This window comes from Lithobates pipiens, unplaced genomic scaffold (assembly GCF_037356315.1).
Source record: "Lithobates pipiens isolate NorthernLeopardFrog02 unplaced genomic scaffold, aLitPip1_a1.2 Scaffold_3, whole genome shotgun sequence".
Classification (NCBI taxonomy): Eukaryota; Metazoa; Chordata; class Amphibia; order Anura; family Ranidae; genus Lithobates; species Lithobates pipiens.
This window is the reverse complement of record NW_027507790.1, coordinates 193662315-193683413: the sequence shown is the minus strand read 5'-3', so window position 1 is coordinate 193683413 and position 21099 is coordinate 193662315. Positions and strand designations below refer to the sequence as shown.

Below are 21099 nucleotides of genomic sequence, written 5' to 3'. Positions count from 1 at the left end.
TTCACACTGCCCTATGCGGACTGCTGGGAGTGTCAATGAAATCTTAATGACACCCCCAGATCAGTCCGCATATCGCAGTGCGATCTGCAAACTCGGACAGGAATCGGATCGCATGGTGTGAACACCCATGCGATCCGATTCTGCTGCGAACCAAAAAAAGGGTCCCGTGCGAGTTTGCGGCGGGTGCGATGCGAATTCAGCCATACTATCTGTATGGCTGAACTCGCATCGCTACAGGGATCGGATGTGATTTGCACTGCAGTGCGGTGCGAATCACATCCGGGTCTCCCACCCGCAGCGGTGTGAACCCAGCCTTAAGTAGGATTGTGTGTGGCAGAGCATCCCTCTAATGCTTTTTAGTAAATATCTTTACAGTCAGAAAGTCCTTGTTGGGTATCATCTCTGCAGTTCTTCAAGTAACTGCAGTTTCATCATAGATATGAAGTGGATCCTCTGAGTCACCAGAATATTGTGTAGCACCCCCTAGTGTTGCCAGAGTGCTAGCGTTAGTATGTTGTGTGTCAGAATAGGTAAAGTGCCAGGCTTGGCTCACAGCAAAGCCTGTGTGTTTTTCTGGGTAAGGGTTTGAGCGACTCAGGTAGGATGGATAACTCAGCATCTCTGAAGGAGTCTAGGAGTAACTGTCTGGAATATTCTTAGGGCCCTGACCAATCCCCTACATATGAGTAGGCAAGGGGCAGGCCCCCTCAAATTCTCTGGGTCAGCCCAGCCGTGGCATTGTGGAGTTTGAGTGGAAGGTGGAGATAGAGTGTTATGCTGTTGGAGGCCTTTGAGAGTACTGGGGTGGGGGGGCGTGAACTCAGGTCTGGGCTTGCGTGTGAAAGGGACCCCTTCTCATGACATACGGAGGGATCCTGACCCGGAGGAACAGAGAAGACAGTAGGAAAACACTGCTGTGCAAATCTTCAGGAAGAAAGACAGCCAGAAGGGCTGGTAAGTATTAGTCAGAGGACTGAGAGGCATGCCTGAAGGGACTGGGTCAGCCCAGTCTGAGATGAATGCAGAGTCAGCCTGGGAGGACTGGGGAGAAGTAGCCAGAAGAGCTTGTGAAAGGGGCAGCTGCAGCCAGGCAGACTGGTAGTGCCTGAAGAGGTGGTACTGGGAGCAGAAGCCACAGGAATAGGACAGCTAGCACCAAAGACCTCTCTTTTTGCTACACTACCAAAAGGGCCCACAGTCCCTGCCTGCAAAGGGCATTCACTTTCATCTGACTGAGATTCTGTTGAATCAAACTATCAGTTCTGACTGGACCTGGGAGATGTAGTTCTACAAGCAAGTCTGTGCTGGAGGTAGAAGAAGAGAGGTGTGTATATACTGGATGTATATAGTTTGCATCCCTGATGATTTCTTTGCTGATCAAGTGAGCATCCCATAAGTACCCTTACCCCATCCAAGGTTAATTCCCCCACCCCCCAAAAAAATAAAAATAAAATTCTTGTCTCCAGAGTGAGTGGAAAATGTGTGTGCCTGGATGTGCAGGGTGGGAGATATCCATATCCACCAGAGGCACCTGTGAGAGTAGTGCTACTGATCAGGCACTGTGTAACTGAACTGAAACAAATTAAGCTGTGCTGATTGAAGCCAGGTGTGCATTAGCATCATAACCATGCTGCAATGCTGAATATCTTCCAGCAAATAGAGGGGGCATGCACCTGGATCTAGCAAGCCAGAAAAGGACTTCATGCAAGCGAGGGAAGAGGGTAATGGTATTCAGCCAAGGGCAGTTCTTTACAACTTTTAGGAATTGCATGCAGGTTTTAGAATCTATTCAATAAAAGTGTTATATGGTGCACTTTTAGTGTATCAACCTACATTTTCTATTCAAGTCAACTTACTAGCATACTTAAAAAATGCATCTAATTCATGTATGATCTTACTTGAACATCTGGCGTGAATATGTTCTTATTGATTTCCTTTTGTAACTGTATTTTTGCCTGCTGGGTATGACATACTGACACAATATACATAGCCCTTAATCGTCCCTGTCTGTGCCCTCATCTATTATCTGTATTTAACTGTAATATTGTCTTGATCTTAAAATTTGGAAACGAAGGCTTGCTTATAATGCTGAAAAATTACATACTCATGAAGCTGTGCCGTGTATATTTTCAACAATATCATTACACAGCTGAGTAATGCTGAAAATCCAGAATAAACTATAATAGGTATAACATGGATACTCAAACTGCACAGCTTTTCACAAATCAATACTGTAATAAAGATGATGTAATGAGCTATACGGAATAGAGCATTAATAGCATGACTTTGCACAGCCAGAAGATTGAACCCTTGAGGGCAAGGCCTTTTACATTTCATCTTGAAGACTGTGTATATCTTTGGCAGATTTTAATAAACCTTTTATTATCTTTCTATGCTGAAATCATATGCTGGTTTATTGAGGCTTCATCAATGAGGAAGTTGAAGGAGAAAGTTTCAATAGTAAACTAGAGTATTACCTGGAGGCACAAGTTCATATATATAATTCTTACCTACAGGGAAGTTCCCTTTTTCCAGGGAACATTTATGGTATGGCTGCTTTATGGTAAGAGATAATCTGAATCAGATAATTTACAGTCTCATAAATGCTTGCAATTTTCTACCCATGGAAAGTGGCAATGCAGATCTAGATCACTAATCAGATGATATGTATTAAATGAATTAATGTGTAAAAACAAACTGCTGCACTTTTAAATTCCTGAGTACAGAAAAAAAAAAACAATATATAAGATGTGAAATAAGTTGGGCTGTCTGTTATCTAACAGAGAAATAAATAAATAAATCAACTAAATAGACACTTTGGGGTTGATTTACTAAAGGCAAATCCACTTTGCACTGCAAGTGCACTTGGAAGTGCAGTCGCTGTAGATCTGAGGGGGAGATCTTATATTAGGGGAAGCTCTGCTAATTTCTATCATACAATCATGTACAAACAAAAATGCTTTTTTTTATTTTTATTGCATGTCCCCCTCGGATCTACAGCAACTGCACTTCCAAGTGTGCTTGTAGTGCAAAATGGATTTGCCTTTAGTAAATAAACCTGTGATATAAATGTATCAAAAATGGGTGTACACAAAATAAAATGAAAAATATAAACAAGCGATTGATTTACATTATGTCTATTTTGTTGATTTATTTATTATTAAGGCACTTTTTGGGGGGATTTATTTCTCTGTTATGCCTCGTACACACGTTCGGATTGTTGGCCAACAAAACCGTGGAATTTTGTCCGAAGGGCGTTGGCCTAAACTTGTCTTGCATGCACACGGTCACACAATTGTTTGCCAACAATTACGAATATAGTGATGTATTAGATGTACTGCATGGTTTTTCAGCTCTTTAGCGCCACCCTTTGGGCTCCTTCTGCTAATTTCGTGTTAGTAGAAGTTTGTTGAGTGTTGATTCGTGCTTTTCCTTTCGCACATTTTATTTTTCACTTTTCAGTTCGCTCTTTTCAGTTTGCTCTTTTCAATTAGTTTCTGAATGACCGTTTATCAACCAGACATGTTGCAGAATCGGAGGAGATAATGTGTTATTTATTATTGGCCTTGGAGTTATTGCTTTGACATTATTTTTTTGGTTGAATAATGATTTGATTTGTTATATTTTCTATATTTTTGGATGCATATAATGCACTTTTTGGTTAAGTTCTATTGGCAGATAGCATGTCTAATTTTTTTTTTTTTTAATGCACAATAAAAAAAATTGTGGAGAATAATACTTGACTATGCGTTTTACTTCAAATTACAGTTTGGGAGTGGGCAGTTACATTTAAAAAAAATACAATGTAAAATTGACAAGGGACATCAACATAGTTACATTTAGTAAGGTTGAATAAAGACACCAGTTCATCCTGAGTGAATGTCTACAATTGTCCATATCCCTGTACATTGTACACTCACATCAGTCCCTACCCTCAAGGAGCCCACAATCCAAGGTCCCCATTCATATACTGGGGCCAATTTTTGACAGAAGCCAATTAACCTACCTGTATGTCTTTGGAGTGTGGGAGGAAACTGGGGTACCCAGAGGAAACCCACTCAGGCACAGGGAGAACATGCAAAACTCCAGGCAGGTAGTGTCGTGGTTGGGATTTGAACCAGCGACCCTTCTTACTGCTAGGTGAGAGAGATCACCACTAAACCTCTGTGCCGCCGCAAAATAGTTGTATCTTTGATCTTAAAAACTACGGGATAATGGTGTTGTGGTAACTTGCCCAAATAATAAAAAAAAGCATAATAATATTATTCTTGATATCACTAGAAAAAAAAGCCTTTGAAAATTTGCAATAACTCCATCAGTATCACCAGCAAAGCAGCTTCATTATTATCCCACTAAAGAAGAAGAGAATGTGCGCTGCATTTCGAGATTTCATAATTTGCAGTGTCACGAATGTTACTTCTACATTATGAACGCTAGTTTACAAGACCGACCGATTCTAGCTTGTCCTTGCTTCCGAGCATGCGTGTTTGTACATTGGACAACACACATTTGTCCGTGGAGCATACACATGGTCGGAGTTACCGACAACAGCCTGTCATTGAACATTTCCCGTCAGAAAGTCTGATTGTGTGTACGGGGCTTTAGATAACAGACAGCGCAACTTTTTTTCATGTCTTAAATATTAAATTATTTAATGAGCTGGTTCGAAGTCCAACTGACTTCTCAGCCTTGTTAGTAACTTCAGCCTCTGCAAAAGCTTTACTGGGTTGTCAGTACCTCAGGGTCCACAGAAATGCCGATCTAATCACAACAGCTTCATGACCAATTGCATGCTGCTAGGAACCTGTGTTTGGCTTCAGTCTAATACCAAACAGTTGCAGGACAGAGAGAACATGCAAACTCTGTGCAGGCAGTGCAATGGTTGGGGTTCTAACCAACAACCAGTGCTGCTAGGTAGAAGTGCTAACCACTTAGTTATTGTGCTGCCTATGTTGCCTCTTTTCTGAAGCAAACATAATAAGTCATTCTCACAATGAGAATTAGGTTCTTAACTCTTCCTCAGGTAGTCCTTCCTCCACAGTGCCCCCCAGTATGGGCAACATCGATAAAGACCTTGTATAGCAGGGCAGAATGGAGATTCTCCAAACAAAGAAGACCTCTGCTCTATAAAGAGCTACCAGCTCCCAACTATCACCCTCACTCAAACTGTTTTCTGACTGTAGAACAACTCTCCATTTAAAGAAAGAGCAGACTGTTGCTAACTTCCCAGACAGACAAACTATGACTCCTTTTTACATAGTATTATCATCTTACTTAATGCATTAGTGCAATTATGGCAATCTAATTGAATGAAAAATCGAATACTACCACGTTGCTTTCGTAGTTCATTAGCTATATTTCCTGGAGTATGTCATGAAATATGATTGGACAAACATGTGTAGCTCATTCCATTTTAGGCCTGCCATATGGGCTTCAATGTGGAAAAAAAACTTGCAGTGTCCGTTGTAGTGGATATCAATATCCAGTAGTTACAAATCTGTCATCAAAATCAGCCTCTAATAACCTTCTTTTATGGATGAATGTGGGGCTGCTCTAACAGGCAAAGCCCTCTGCCCCCACATGTTCCCATTAGCCCATCATTATCACAACAGAAATGTGCAGGAGGTAGGAGGGGTGGACAAGCTTTGCTTGTCAGCTAGACTAAGGGGTTGATTTACGAAAACCAATCAGCTTCCAGGTTGTATTGTCAAAGCTTAACTGAACAAGCTGAAGTTAGAAGCTGATTGGCTACCATGCAAAGCTGCACCCGATGTTGCTCTCTCTAGTTTTAGTAAATCAACCCCAAAGTGGCTGCTGCACTGCCTTTGTCCTTAGTGGTTTGTCCAGTGTCCTGCATGCATTTTTATATTATAAATACTATTCTTTATGCCAGGAAACTGGAGATTATCGATAGCAACCAAAAAATGTCAGTTTACATCAAAAGTGGTTATAGACCAGCTAGAAAACAGCGATAATAAATTAGAATCACTCGCATAATTGAGCGATAGTAATTTGTGGGGAAATTCCTCATCAAACACTAAGGGCCGGTTCACACAGCGAGGCGCGGCGAGGCGTCTCCGACTTACCTCGCCGCGACCTGCGGGGAGCTCAGCGGTGACTTGCAGAGGACTTCTGTATAGAAGTCAATGCAAGTCGCCCCCGAAGTCGCCCCGAAGTAGTACAGGAACCTTTTTTCTGAGTCGGAGCGACTCGAGTCGCTCCTCTCAGAACGGTTCCATAGTACAGAACGGGGGCGACTTGCGGGAGCGAGGCGAGGCGAGCCGTGTCGCCTCGCCTCGCCTCGCTGTGTGAACCGGCCCTAAAAGTAATGACAGCGACAATTTTGCAATTCTGCATATTTTAGTGTTTTTGATATGATTACACTATTGAATAATTTTTATTATTATTTGTTATAATTATTTATAGTTATTTATTTTATATATATATATATATATATATATATATATATATATATATATATATATATATATATTATAATTTATGATTTCATATTTCAAATTTTATCATACCCGGGATGTCTATTAGACTTTTGTTTGGATGGATTTAAGTGAATTATTTCTAAGAATTACAGGCCTACAATACAAAACGCCAAATTTCCATGCAAAATAATGGTACCGCCTTCAGCACCTAAAATCTGAAATAATCATACCGCCAGGGAGGTTAACTAGAGGAAAAAATATTGTATGAATTTGCTGTTTTTTGTTTTATTTGTTGAACTAGATGTTTTTTTTTTCAACCTAACTATGTAACTATTCAAAACCTACAAGGTGTAACCAGACAAAGAAGGTATTTCGTGAATGGACAAGGAGAGAAGAAAGGGAGGGTAAACAACAAGACCCCTCAACTGTACAAGAGCCGCAGCTCTTAGCTCAGTGCTGACAGTAGTATCCAGCATGAATAAATCTAGCATTATTACCTTACCAGCAGCCGCCTGGATCTTGGAGAACCGTTATTAGAAGTAATTTATATGTATACAGCAAAAGTTTTGTCCTGGACTTCAGCTATAATTATTTTTGCTTTCTTTTGGCATAGCGTTATTATGCTTTCAATTTCAAAACTGCAGGGTGTATAAAAAGAATGCCTATGGAGCCCTGGCAGAGGGAAGGTCTACTTCCTATAAACCTTGCATTGGCCAAATTTGTATCTGAATTTCATCCTTCAGGTACTTATCTTCCTAATCATGTGAACTGCTTTTAGCTTTATGCCTGCTTTTGCCTTGTCTAGCTTGGGTGGCCCTATCTAATGGGACACACATCTAACACCATCGGAAGATGGCAGAATCTAAGAGTATGCAAACTCTCAATGCCTAAGTGCTGCAATTCTGGTACATTTGCTGTTTTTTGTTTTACAGCTTCTCCTTCTAGCAGTTATCTCTCTGTGCTTCTCCTCCCTAAGAGAAATGTATTCACTAAACCAAATTGTTTGCTGTAGGATTTTTTTCTTTTTTGCTGCCTACTATCAATCAGAATCATGATTTATTTTCAAACCTGGGGAATTAGAGTGTGGAAAGAATAGAATTTCTGTCTTATTTGTGTTGTCCATGTTCTCAGTTGGGAGATTTTGCTTTTTTTTATGCCCCGGTAACCCTTGTCACCTGGATACAATGCAGTTGATTTATTGATGGCAAATAGACTGTTTACTTGGCAAAGGATTTTGCATTTTGCAAGGGAAATTTCCCCAGAGTTTAGTGAACAAGGTGAGGTTCTACTGACTTCCATCATCCAAACACATGCAAACAAGAATACAATTCATTTTCTTGCCTTACATGGGAATGGGTATTCTTGGCAAAGTGAAATTTCACCACAATCACTAAGCTCTGCCGTAAATTCCCTTACAAAGTGAACAGCCTTCAGTAAATCAGCCGGTGTTGGGGAAATCCAAACTGTTTCAGTTGTCATCAGAACAGGAAGTGAGAGTAAACAGGAATATGGGGGTTGATTTATTAAAAGCAAATAGACTTTTCACTTTGCAAGGGAATTATCCCCAGTGCTTAGTGAATGGTGTGAGACTCTGTTGACTTCCATCATCCAATGATGTGCAAACGAAAATGCTGTTGTTTTTAAAAGCAATATTAAAGGTTTGATTTTTTTTTTATTAAAATAACAAACTTGTCATACCTGTGCTGTGCAATGGTTTTGCACAGAGCAGCCCGGATCCTCCTCTTCTTGGGTCCCCCGCTGGGCTCAGGTAAATATTTAGGGGGGATGCATGCAGACGTTTTCTTACCTTAATGCGTTAAGGTAAAAAAATCTCCTACTTTTAGAACCAATTTCATTTTCCATGCACATGATTGGGTATTCTTTGCAAACATTTACTAAGCCCTGGAGCAAATTTCCTTGCTAAGTGAACGGCCTTTTCGCCTTTAGTATATCAATCCTATACATTATGTGTCAGGAACGTGATGGCCATAGCACAGCTAAAGGTCTCGGGCGCATGCAAATGCACAGGCGTGGGCTTGCTGATGCCTGTATTACTGTGCTCAGACAAACGCATATGCACACATGAACACGCATACCTATGCACATTAGCCATTGACACTGGTGCCAAGTGGCCTATATAAGTGCAGCAGCTGCACTAGCCCATTGATGTCTGATCTGCAGCCTTACCCATGTTTCTGTGCCTGATTCTGCTGATTTCTGTGTTTGACCTGGCTTTTTCTTGACTTCCCTTGAATGCTACCTGCCATGATCTTGGCCTGTCTCTGGACTTTGCTCTGCCTTCTGCTTATATGCTTGATCTTGTGTTGCCAAACTCTGCCTGTACCCTGACAATTCCCTGCCTGCTGTCTATGCCTGCATCTGACCATCTGTTGCTGACCTGGCTTGTCTGATCTCACATCCAGTTGTTCATTTGCCCTGCCTGCACCTGCCTAGCACTACCTGGAGTGTCTTCTACTGTGGGTCACCAGTCTTCCTGCATCTGATATTAGCGGCTGCCCTCTGCTGCCTGCTGCCTACTTGTCCAGGGTCTGTTGTTCCTGCTATCATCAGCTGTTCCAGCTGTCCGTTCAGCTCCGATGATGCACCTACTACACATCACTACTACCAGGGGAAGACTACATAGGCACTTATACCTCACCGTAGTCTAGTGGCCACTGTCACAACATCAGTGGTTCCCAAGCCGGGGCTGTATGATAGGCCTCCCTCTGCACGTCAGGCTCAGTCACAAGGTAAGTGATATTATTTCTTCTGCTGACAACTCTCAAAGGTGATGTTTCTTCACACAGAGTTTTCTATTTACTTCCTCCAGAATACAAAAGCATCAGAGACAGAAACAAGAACCTGACTGAGGTTCTAACAATTCTGACCAAAACTATGAAAAATAAACATTAATAACTCATAAAAGTATGGCTGAACTTCCACTTTTATCAATTAAACTTTTAGCGGCCATAACCCGTTTCAGGGCGGACTTGACTTAATGGGCTTACGGTTACCTTCTCTTGGCCTGCTCTTCCACTTCTAGGGGTTCCCAGGGTTGATACCCAACGACTTGTACACTGACACAGATGAAGTCCTTTTAAAAAGGTTTATTTTGCAGTAGGACTTTCAAATAACACAGTCTCTTAGGGAACAGAGGGCACGGCACCTTGAACTGCAGTTCTAACAAAGTCTCTATTTCCACCCAGAGAGTAGCCACTCGAAGCTGGGTACTTCAAGGCTGAACAGATCTCTAGCCAGAGATCCTGGCATTCAGCACGTTGACTCAGAACTTGAACGATCAACTAAGGGTGAACAGGATCCTTTTTTCCACTGTACCTGGAACGTTTCCCGTTTCCTCTATGGTGCTGGAAAAGTGTGAATTCATCACTGTCCTTCCCAACTCAGTAACCAGGCACTTCTCAGGATGCCACTTGCCGGCCCTCCTCCAAAGAGTCCTCCCCCAGTCACTTCCATGAGCTGTGGTGTCCCTCCAAGCCGAGAGCACACCCGGACACTGTGAATCCTCCCTCAGTTACCGGACCAATTTATATCATCTACAAAAGTTTGAGAAGAATGACCAACATATACTGTATGCAATGTGTACATTGTAACTGACGTGTCCTTAAATGCCCTTTCTTATGTTTAGTCCACCATCTCAGCTTAAAAAAAAAAAGAATCGCACTAAGGGAAACATAAAACATAAGGTATGAATAAACTGCTTTATTAAACAAATGACTTTGAGGATAAGTAATGCTCTTAATAAGCTGACTTGGTTCATAGCTCATTATGAATGTTTATATGGGAATATCTGCTGGTTAAGTATAAAGTTATGCTGAATCCAGGAAAAGCTTATTAGCTGAAGGTGTATGCCGCACTTTATCTAACATTAGCTTTGGAAATAGAGTCTTCTCCACAGCTGTGAGGTCAATCCAATTAAATGCGTAGTTATTTATCATGGCTGGTAAACAGGGTGCTGTTTCAAGACAGATGTTTGCCAATGTATTAAACAATGCTGTGTAAATAGGCAATTTACTTCTAATGAGATTGATGCATCATCACTGTACCTGGCAGTTACATGCTGTACCCACATGAAATTGGCGATGTAAACATAATGAACATTTTGTTTAAAGCTGAACTCCCAACATATATAAAAATTGTCAATGAATGCAATTACAGCACATAATAATTCAAAATTTTAATATATTTTTAAATGTAATTAGTTTAAATACCTGCAATCTACTTGGTATCAGCCTCTTTTTTGTATATTTTATTTTATTTTATTAAAAAGAGACCAGACTAGAAGAGGTAGAGGCAGTTCCAGGAGCCAATGAGACATTCTATCTGCTGACAAAGGCCATTCCCTGCAAACATACAGAAGGATGAGCTTGTCAGTCTGCTGCTCTTCGATCTCTGTTCAATCGCAGGATAAAGGATCCCTTCTAGATTGTAAGCTCTAACGAGCAGGGCCCTCTAGTCCCTCCTGTATTGATTTGTATTGTAAGTGTACTGTCTGCCCTCATGTTGTAAAGCGCTGCGCAAACTGTTGGCGCTATATAAATCCTGAATAATAATAATAATAATAATAAAGGAAGCAAGAGGAATTTTCTTTGCTGCTTTAACCACTTACAGACCAGACCATTTTGCTGGTCAAAGACCAGACCACTTTTTGCGATTCGGCACTGCGTCGCTTTAACTGACAATTGCGCGGTCATGCAACGTGGCTCCCAAACAAAATTGACGTCCTTTTTTCCCCACAAATAGAGCTTTCTTTTGGTGGTATTTGATCACCTCTGCGTTTTTTATTTTTTGCGCTATAAACAAAAATAGGGCGACAATTTTGAAAAAAACGCATTATTTTTTACTTTTTGTTATAATAAATATCCCCAAAAATATATAAAAAAAATTGTTTTCCCTCAGTTTAGGCCGATACATATTCTTCTACATATTGTGACATTGTGGCGGACACATCGGACATTTTTGACACATTTTTGGGACCATTGTCCTTTCTACAGTAATCACTGCTATATAAATGCAGTGATTCCTGTGTAAATGACACTGGCAGTGAAGGGGTTAACCAGTGGGTGGCAGTGTAGGGGTTAAGTGATCCTAGGGGTGTGTAACTAACTGTGGGGGGGTTGGGCTTTCATTTAGTGAACACTGATCTCTGCTCCAATCACAGAGAGCAGAGATCAGCGTCACTAGTTGCTAGGCAGAATGGAGAAATGCTGTTTACACAGCATTTCCTCCATTCAGCCGTCCCGTGAGACGATCGTGGGTATGCCCGCGGCGATCGAGTCTGTGGGACCCGAGACCAGACTCACGGGGGTCCCGACCGGCACGCGAGCGCGTGGCAGGGCGGCATTGAAGATTGGACGTACCTGTACGCCAATATGCCTGCCCGTGCCATTCTGCCGACGTACATCGGTGTGCGCTGGTCGGGAACCGGTTAAATTACAGAGAATTTAAAACACCAAAGTGCTGTTCTGTCCTGCAGGGCTTTTTAAATCTTAGGATTGGCTAGGAGGAAAAGCAAATCCTTTGAAAGATAAAAACAGATCTAATATATTTATTTCAACTGTGCATTTAGTGCATTTAGTTTCCCTGGAGTTTAGCTCTAAGTCAAATGAGTTTTATAGCTTGCAGAAGCTGGTAGTGCCTTTTTGTTATTTTGCTGTAAAACAGAATTAAAGTGATACTAAACACACACTGTTTAATGTACGTTGTCCCTTCTATTTCTGTAATTATTTTTTAAAAAAAAAACCTTTTTCCTAATCGATATACAGCTGTCCTATTACCCAGCTCTTTCCCAGCCTGTCTGCAGGGAAACATAAAGCAGGAGGAGATTCTAATCCTCTGCTGCTGGTCACATGTTCAATATGAAAAAAAAGGGGTTTTGTGACCTGTCCCAACCCAGATACAACAAAGGCATCCCTGCTTTATATGGAAAAAGAGAAAGTATTGGACGGGACTTTAAATTAGGTATGTCTAAGCCCCCGTACATACAGTTGGACATTCCGACCACAAATTCCGTCAGATTTTTCCAACGTATTTTGTCCGAAACTGGTGTTGCATACACACGGTCGGACAAAGTTGTCAGAAAATCCAATAGTTCACAACGTGATGACGTCCATCAGTTGGTAACTTGACACATTTCTTTGCTTTCAACCAATCATCAGGAGTCGGATGCATAGAAAGACAAAAAAAAAAATGACAATACATCTATTAGGATATAAGGCCCTCTATGTGGATAAGGAGTAAGCAATCAGGAAACACCTGTCTCCAGATTACTCATGGAAAACCGCCAATGGATCACCACTCTCAGGAAGGGTTAAATCGGTAGACTGGGTCACAAAGTCTCACCCGGGGATGAGGCAGAGAACATCACCCAAGAAGATAAGCTTCAAACCCAAGGAAAAGATGGCAGCCAAGAATACCGGAACTCTCCAACACACCACCACGCGGGAGCGGGCAAACATGTTGCAAAGCGCACCCAGTTCTGAAAAAAAGGGGAGTGTAAATAATTATGTGTGAAAGGTTTGGGTGATGTTGCATCCATGGGTATACACCAAGGGGTGGGTGTGTGTGTGAATATAAGTTGTACGTTGTGCACTAAAGCCCACTAAAAAGACTGCACCAGATATATGTTTTAAATTGTCATACAAATATATATTTGAAATTAACCACTTGATGTCCACGCTATAGCCGAATGATGGCCACAGCAAGGACCTGAATTTCAGAGAGGTCATCATATGATGGCCTCCCCTGTGCACGCTACCTGTATGTGCCATGCAGGGCGCACGCGGAGCACACTGTGATCACTGAGTTACTGAAACTCAGGTGATCACCAATCCGAGTAAGGGGCCGGTCCCAGCCCCTTACGATGTGATCAGCTGTCAGCCAATGACAGCTGATCACATGATGTAAACAAAAGCTCGGTAATCATTTTTCTTTCTCCTCATGCTGACAGCGTGAGGAGAAAAAGTAGCCGATCACAGGCTCATCTACAAGGGACATCGGTCCTGAAAAGGATGAGACTTCTCAGTGTAACTGATCAGGGCCAATTATTGTCAACCATCAGTGCCCAACACTGCCACCCATCAGTGCCCATCACTGCCACCTATCAGTGCCCATCAATGCCGCCTCATCAGCAAACATCAATAAAGGAGAAAAATTACCTGTTTTTAAATTTTATAACAAAATAAATAAATAAATAAATAAAATACATTTTGTTTAAAAATCTGTCTTTTAATTTTTTTAACAAAAAATAAAAACCGCAGAAATGATCAAATACCACCAAAAGAAAGCTCTATTTGGGTCCAGTGTTGTATGACTGTGCAATTGTCATTCAAAGTGCGATAGTGCTGAAAGCTGAAAGCTGGTCTGAACAGGAGGGAAGCTTAAGTGCCCAGTAATCAAGTGGTTAAATATTTATTATTTTGTGTAAATAACATGGTGTGTGCGGATTTCTGCTAGTCACACGCTGTGCCGAGCTCCTCCAATCTGTGTCTTAGAATAAGAGTGATGTTAAATGGGATAGGAGACCCCAAACCCCCCTCCCCATGTTGAAGACATGTGGCCTGGTATGGTTCAGGAGGGGGGGTGCTCTCGTCACCCCCCCCTTTTCCTGTGGCCTGCCAGGTTGTGTGCTCGGATAAGGGTCTGGTATGAATTTTGGAGGGACCCCTACACAATTTTTATTAACATTGTGGCTCGGGGTTCCCCTTAAAATCCATACCAGACCCGAAAGACCTGGTATGGATTTTGGGGGGGACCCCATGCCATTTTTTTTAATTTTGATGCGGGTGTCCCCTTAATATCCATACCAGACCTGAAGGGCTTGGTATGTATTTTGAGGGGACCCCCATGCATTTTTTTTTTATTTTGGTGTAGGGTTGCCCTTAATATCCATACCAGACTCAAAGGGCCTGGTAATGGACGAGAGGGTGACCCATGCCGTTTTTTTCAATGATCTTTATCTATATTGCTAGGATCTGACAATTCGTTATTCATTTATTGTCATTTATTGGTACTGTCCTGCACACGGGAAAGATGCGCTACTTTACAGGCATACTGTAGACACCCCCCAGGCAAGATATTTAAAGAAATATATATAATTTTTATTGTTTCAATTTAAGCATTATTAACATCACTGCTCCTGAAAAAACTGTCATTTATAAAACTTTTTTTTTGCATTGATAAATGTCCCCTGGGGCAGGACCTGGGTCCACACTTTTTAAGACAATAACTTGCATGTAAGCCTTTGAAATTAGCACTTTTGATTTTTCATGTTCGTGTCCCATAGACTTTAACAGTGTTCGTATGTTTGCACACATTTTTTGCCTGTTCGCAAGTTTGGTGGGGTGTTTGGCTCATCCCTACTGAGTGAGTACGAACAGCATTTAATACACCATTTATTGATAGTTAGGGTTAGCTGTCTACCAGTCGTTTTAAATACTCAGAAATAAGGCTACAAACAGCTTAGCGGTAAATCAACTGAATATGTTAAGGCAATTTAAAGCAACATGAAATAAATAAGTAAACAATTATACCAATATAAAGGCACTGTTGCCAATGACCCACTAACTGGCACTCAAAGGCTATAGCAACTCAAAGATAAATGGGTCCTTATGTGCACGGTCTGTATGCAATCCCTAGAGCGTATGGATGTCTCTAGTGATTGGGGTACCCCTGAATGTGTCTGAAATTACTTGGCACCTGGTATTCAATATTGGCCAGCCTTCGGTGGGGCCCTTCATTAAATGGTGCACTGTCCCTTGGGCTGTCATTTACCACTTTGTATATGCCCACCTGTGTGACTCTATAGTCACATGGGCTGCTCAGATGTGATAAGGAGGAAAATCTCAGCATAGAAACACATTGAAAACTGCACATGTGCAGAGTTGTCACCACAGCTGCAAAATACCAAGCAGAATAGGGGACTTGGACAGAAGGGCAAGGTAGAGAACAGCAGGATCAACACTTTTTTTGCAGAATACAGAAAACAAATTTCTTAGTGATTGAATGAGTATGAACGGCATATAATACAGTATTTATTGATTTATTTATGATGTGGGTTTAGTGACACCTTAACTAAATTGTTAAAGGAAAGCCATAATGGTTTGGGTTATTTTCTTTTATATTTTTAAACTGATGTTATATCTGTCACAGGATTCCCAGAGCATTATGGTTCATCTAAAGAGATGCTTTCAGACACCCTTTCTATAACTGAAACCTCAAATAAAGACCAAGTGAAGGTGGGAGGTCAGCAGGGCAATGAACTTAAGTTCCAACTTATGAAATTGTGTGTCTAAATTTAAAACTGAACTAAAGAGCTTTGAAAACAACAGGTGTTTAACAAGATGTAAGAACAAACCTTTCACTGATACCAGAAACTAGTAATAATGCAATGAATAATTTAGACCCCCCCACACTCCATATGCAACCTGCCCCACATCCCCACTTTGCCAGCATGGTCATGACTAGTAGCTCCCCCTCCTGTCTGGTAAAGGCTGGTGTGACTTATGAAATATATGGGTTTGAATCTAGACCCTGGGACAAGTCTTATCCTTGTAGACTCTTGTTAATAATATTATAATAATATTATAACTCTTTTTCCATGCAAATGTTATATTTTCTTATCTGTATTCTTGTGATTTTTATCACCAATGACGAGATTGATATCTATGATAAAATCATTACCTCTTGTCAAAGGATTTGATGGGGGTTCTGTCAGTCATGGCTTTATTAATGAGTGACTTTTCCATTCATTATGTTTTATTGAAGAGTTATTTAATCTCGAAATCTGACATTGCTTCACGCTGAATAATAAAAAGCTAAGAGCACATCCTCATTGTCCTCTGTATAACACATTCGTTCTGTCTCTGTGACCCTGTGCGGGTCACTAAATCAGAGGCCTGTGTGTACTTATCAAAGATGCTTTTATATCAGAGATGCAGCTCCCTCCTCCCTCCCTAGCCGTACTGGGAAAGGAGGGCAGCACATTTAAAGAGAGAGCAGCTGGGCTCTTGTACTAGTTTTTATTATGATGTTTCAAGTAATAATTCACATCACTTATAGCGATCTGACTTATGACTTTTTTTCTGCTGGGACATTGAAGGAGCAGACACAGCTGGTGGGAAGTGAACCAGTGCCAAGCTATGTGAAAGAATAGAGGGTGAGAGGTAATAGGAGAATACAAATACACAGACAGATCAGAATGGCTCTTTCAGGGGTTATAGAAGAAGTGTGGATAGCAAATTTAGAGTTGAGAATAGCCTACTAACGATGTACTGTCATACCGGCACATAATGGACTTAATCTTTTGTAGAATCTACCGGAAATCGCAACTTTTATGAATAAGCACTTAACCATGAAAATAACTGCTTTGAAGGTGAAATTGATCCTCAGTTGATGTTTAGAATTCCATTCTACAAGATCTTGTGTGTAGTCTGATAAATAATGCCACTGTACTGTTTTGGGTGAATGGGGGGGTGGTAATCTTCTTACATAACTAAAGTAATAGTAAAGGCTGTTTTTTGCTTTTTACCTATTTTGTTACATTGCAGCCTTTAGTTCAATATTTTTTTTAATCTGAATTATATGTGATGGATCAGAACACAATACTCTAAGTTGGTGAAGTGAAATTAGAAAAATATATAGATAAAACTATTTTTCAGACATAAAAATCTGATAATTGGCATGTGCGTATGTAATCACCCCCTTTGTTATGAAGCCCATAAAAAGCTCTGGTGCAACCAATTACCTTCAGAAGTCACATAATTAGTGAGATGATGTCCACCCGTGTGCAATCTAAGTGTGACATGATCTGTCATTACATATACACACCTTGTTGAAAGGCCCCAGAGGCTGCAACACCTAAGCAAGAGGCACCACTAACCAAACACTGCCATGAAGACCAAGGAACTCTCCAAACAAGTAAGGGACAATGTTGTTGAGAAGTACAAGTCAGGGTTAAGTTATAAAAAAATACCCAAATCTTTGATGATCCCTAGGAGCACCATCAAATCTATCATAACCAAATGGAAAGTGCATGGCATAACAGATCCTCATCTTCTCAAGTCTTCCACCGACACTTTTGCCCCCCCTACCGAATGCCCCATAGCAAGCCACCTGGTATAGGGGCACTTGTGCATGCTCCCTCCATAAGGCACACAGAGCGGGACTTGGCCCACACTGCTCCCTTCGCAATGGCTCTGGTCAACAGTAACCAGAGCCAATGGCTCCTGCTGCTCTCTCTGAGCCAATCAGGAGCAATGGACCCAAGAGAGTCCTGGCTCTCATGCACACCGCTGGATTGAGATTGGGTATTGGGGGGACTGTGAGGCAAGCTGCATACAGAAGTTTCTATGGCACATTGAGAGTCTGCAGGAACATCATTTAAAGGCCCTGGCAGGGTAATCAGCCAAAAGTGTTGCTGTTTTTTGTAAAAAAAGAGGTCCAGTACTGCTGGTAAGCAGGCATTTATTCCACATAAGGTGGCGGGGTCTCTGGTGGCCAGCTGCACATGGAATTATATGTTGTCTGCGTGTTATTCTGATTGGCATTCATGTGTGGCAACGTGTCTGCAAGCTCAACTTTCAATTTTCCTGTATTACTTATTTGGAACTCTTTCTATGATAACCCTTTTTACTAGTTCATATTTATGTTCAAGGTTTTATTTTCTATTTTTTAGTATGTCTAATTGCTATTGCTAGCTCAACTCTGTTTTTTACATATGTTTACTTTCTAATTCTATGCTGATGTAGAGATACCCCTGCGGGGGGTGATGAGAATTATGGTTTGTCTGTCTCCCTGCTCAGCCCTGCATTCCCTCTCAGGCACTCCGAGACATAAAGCAGTCATTGTCAATGAACCTTGTTTTTGTTGTTTATTGAGGGGTATAACTTGGATGGGGAAGGAAGATATGGGATGCCCAGCATGGATCAATATAAACAGAAATAATTTTTTTTTGGGACTACTATGTGCACTTCCTGTACATACTCCTTCAACTTCCTCCTGCACAAACTTGCTTGAATCTGATTACTCCTCACTCCACCAGCACATCATTTGCTGCAGACTGTTACTTCTAGCCACCTATAGCACATCATTTGGTTGCCCAGGAACAGCTAGCATTATTTGTTGGTTAGGCCTGACACTGACTCTGCCAGGTCTCAGCAAATGGCCTTTGCAGGGTGGGACCGCGGGCCCCAATGGTATAGCAGAAAAGTCCTTATGCTAGCGGTCCTATTTTGGCTATTGATCCCAGTTAGCCCTCTTCAGGCCTTGCCAGCCCTTCTGGCTGCAGCTGCCTCTTTCCGCTGCTCCTTCCTCCACAGTCCACACTTCTGGTTCTGCATTCATCTCCCAGTTCTCTCAAGCATGCCCCCCAGTCCTCCTGACTGTGCCTCTCTCCTCAGCCCTCCTGGCTGCGACCAGTTGCTATTTTGGCTACTGATCCCAGTTAGCCCTCTTCAGGCCCTGCCAGCCCTCCTGGCTGCAGCTGCCTCTTTCCACTACCACTTACTCCCCAGTCCACACTTCTGGTTCTGCACCCATCTCAGACTACATGCTTCCAGTCCTCTCATGTGTGCCTCCCCAGTCCTCTGGGCCAGATCAATAAAACAGGATTGGCTGCCAGCCAGGCCTGCCTAAATTTACCTATCCTGCATAAAATCCTACCTCTAGCACCTAACTACCTAGAGGGACCGGAACTGGTATCACACAGTAGAGTTCCCGCTTATTATATTATATGTTTGTTGCTCTGACTTAATCAATTTTAAGTGAGTTTTTTTCTCAGAGAAAGAATGAAATACATACTTTGTAGTTAAAATTGCTTCTATAAGCCCTGCATCCAGTACATTTAAGTATTAGTAATCCAAAGATAACAAGACAAGCTAATAGCTAAGGTAGAGCAATACCTACCCTTGGCATATGTCTCTCAACAGGTTCATCTCAGTCTGCAGTTTACAGTAACCTGCCTAAAATAATGGCGTGTAAGACAAAAACGTTGTTAGAGATGCCACAAGGTAAGTAGTAATCCCTTAACTGTATACGGTATATGTTGTATGGCCATAGGGACCTCTTCTATTCTTGTTAAGACGAGTGCTAACCTTCTCTCTTTTCAAACAACACAGATTTTCTTTTTTTTTTATCAGACAGACCTATGAGAAGATTTCTAGTTCTTCAAATGTTGGTAGCCCAGCTTTGAGATAAAACCATAAGTACTCCATTTATCTGCAGGTTCCACAACAGACAGCAACTGAGCTAAAAAAAATTCTGATTGCTTTACTGGCAGAGTTGCCATTAACTACTATAGATATATCAATGTTGTTCTTTGGTGCCCAACCCAGTGTTACAGATAAAAGAGTAGCAGAGGTTGCAGTTTCAACTGGACACTTGCTTTTGGAGGCCTGTAGTTCCTTCCTAGCCATATCCAAATCTCTCATCTATCAATATCACTTTGAGAAAATTAGCAGCTAAACTGCTTATTCCGGGGAAGTGTGGGGGAGCCCTGTGGAAAATGGAGAGCTTTATAGACGTTGGAAGGCTAAGGCATAGAGGAAGGGAGTTGGAAATTTTAGGTATAGGTGGAAATGGGTTGAGAATATTAGCTAAAGGGATAAGAATGCTAAGTTTGGACAAATTTGATTGAATAGTGGGGTCATGGCTTTTGGGTTATACTGCTGTCCACTTGTATCAAGCTACATCACTGCAAAAAACTTTTTTTATATCATTCCCTGTAGTGAAATTCTATGAGCACCTAGCAAATATGGTACTAGAGTTTTTTTTTAAAAACTATGAAAATCTTATCAAATATTTCTCAGCATAGGTCAGTCACCCCAGACTTGGCAGATGAGGGAGAAAATCTGCATAGAGAACGTTCCAGCTCCTCTCTGATAAGCCACTCGGTGAGATATCTTGGAATGTAACAATGTCTGCCTTTCTGTTCTCATTTATTCCACTCTCATCAAGCTTGTTTAGACTCACATATTCTCATCGTCTGTCTAACAGATTTTCAGGCAAGACTTCTGAAATGTGCCCAGTTTGGAAAGGAACTGCTAATATTAGAATCTAAGGATGGATTGTGAAAGTCAAAAAGACAAGTTGATTTTGGAATCCAAGTATTATTATCCTTACATGCTTTCCTGTAATAGACAATTGATGTATTGTGGGCTGGAATGCCAGTAGATAGAGAGAGGGAAATCAGGCTTTGGAGGCATACGTGTCTGTTTTATACTTCTGACATCCTGTAATACTAAAGCTTCAGAAAATTTTAAGAACTCTGGACTTAATAAAAAGCAGGCTGTTGTTTCAACACGTCTCTAGAGCTCAATAAAACATTCAATATAAGAATTAGCAAAGTGTAAACTGGTGTATGTAATAGGGGCAACCACAGACATTAACCAGTAAGCTGGCAACATGTCTATATGCACATAATATGATTGTTAGGAATGTCTCACATCAATGCTATCCAGATCTTACCAGACCTTCAATATAGCTAGAGTTAAGGGCCATGCATGGCTCAAAATCCATTAAACATGGACTGCATTGATAAGAGATGTTGCCAATAAAAATACTGTATACAGATGGCTGTGTTGCTAGCTTGCTGCTTAGTCTGCCAACTCTGGGGTAGCTGGCCCATGCATTGAAATACAGAATT

At 41.3% G+C, this 21099-nt stretch overlaps 1 non-coding gene across 1 annotated transcript; it reads right to left on the bottom strand.

Moving 5' to 3' along the window:
* Positions 1-19437: 19437 nt before the first annotated feature.
* Positions 19438-19571, bottom strand: LOC143941525 (U6atac minor spliceosomal RNA). The gene has a single exon (XR_013264215.1). It is a non-coding gene; the product is annotated as a U6atac minor spliceosomal RNA (small nuclear RNA).
* Positions 19572-21099: the final 1528 nt, after the last annotated feature.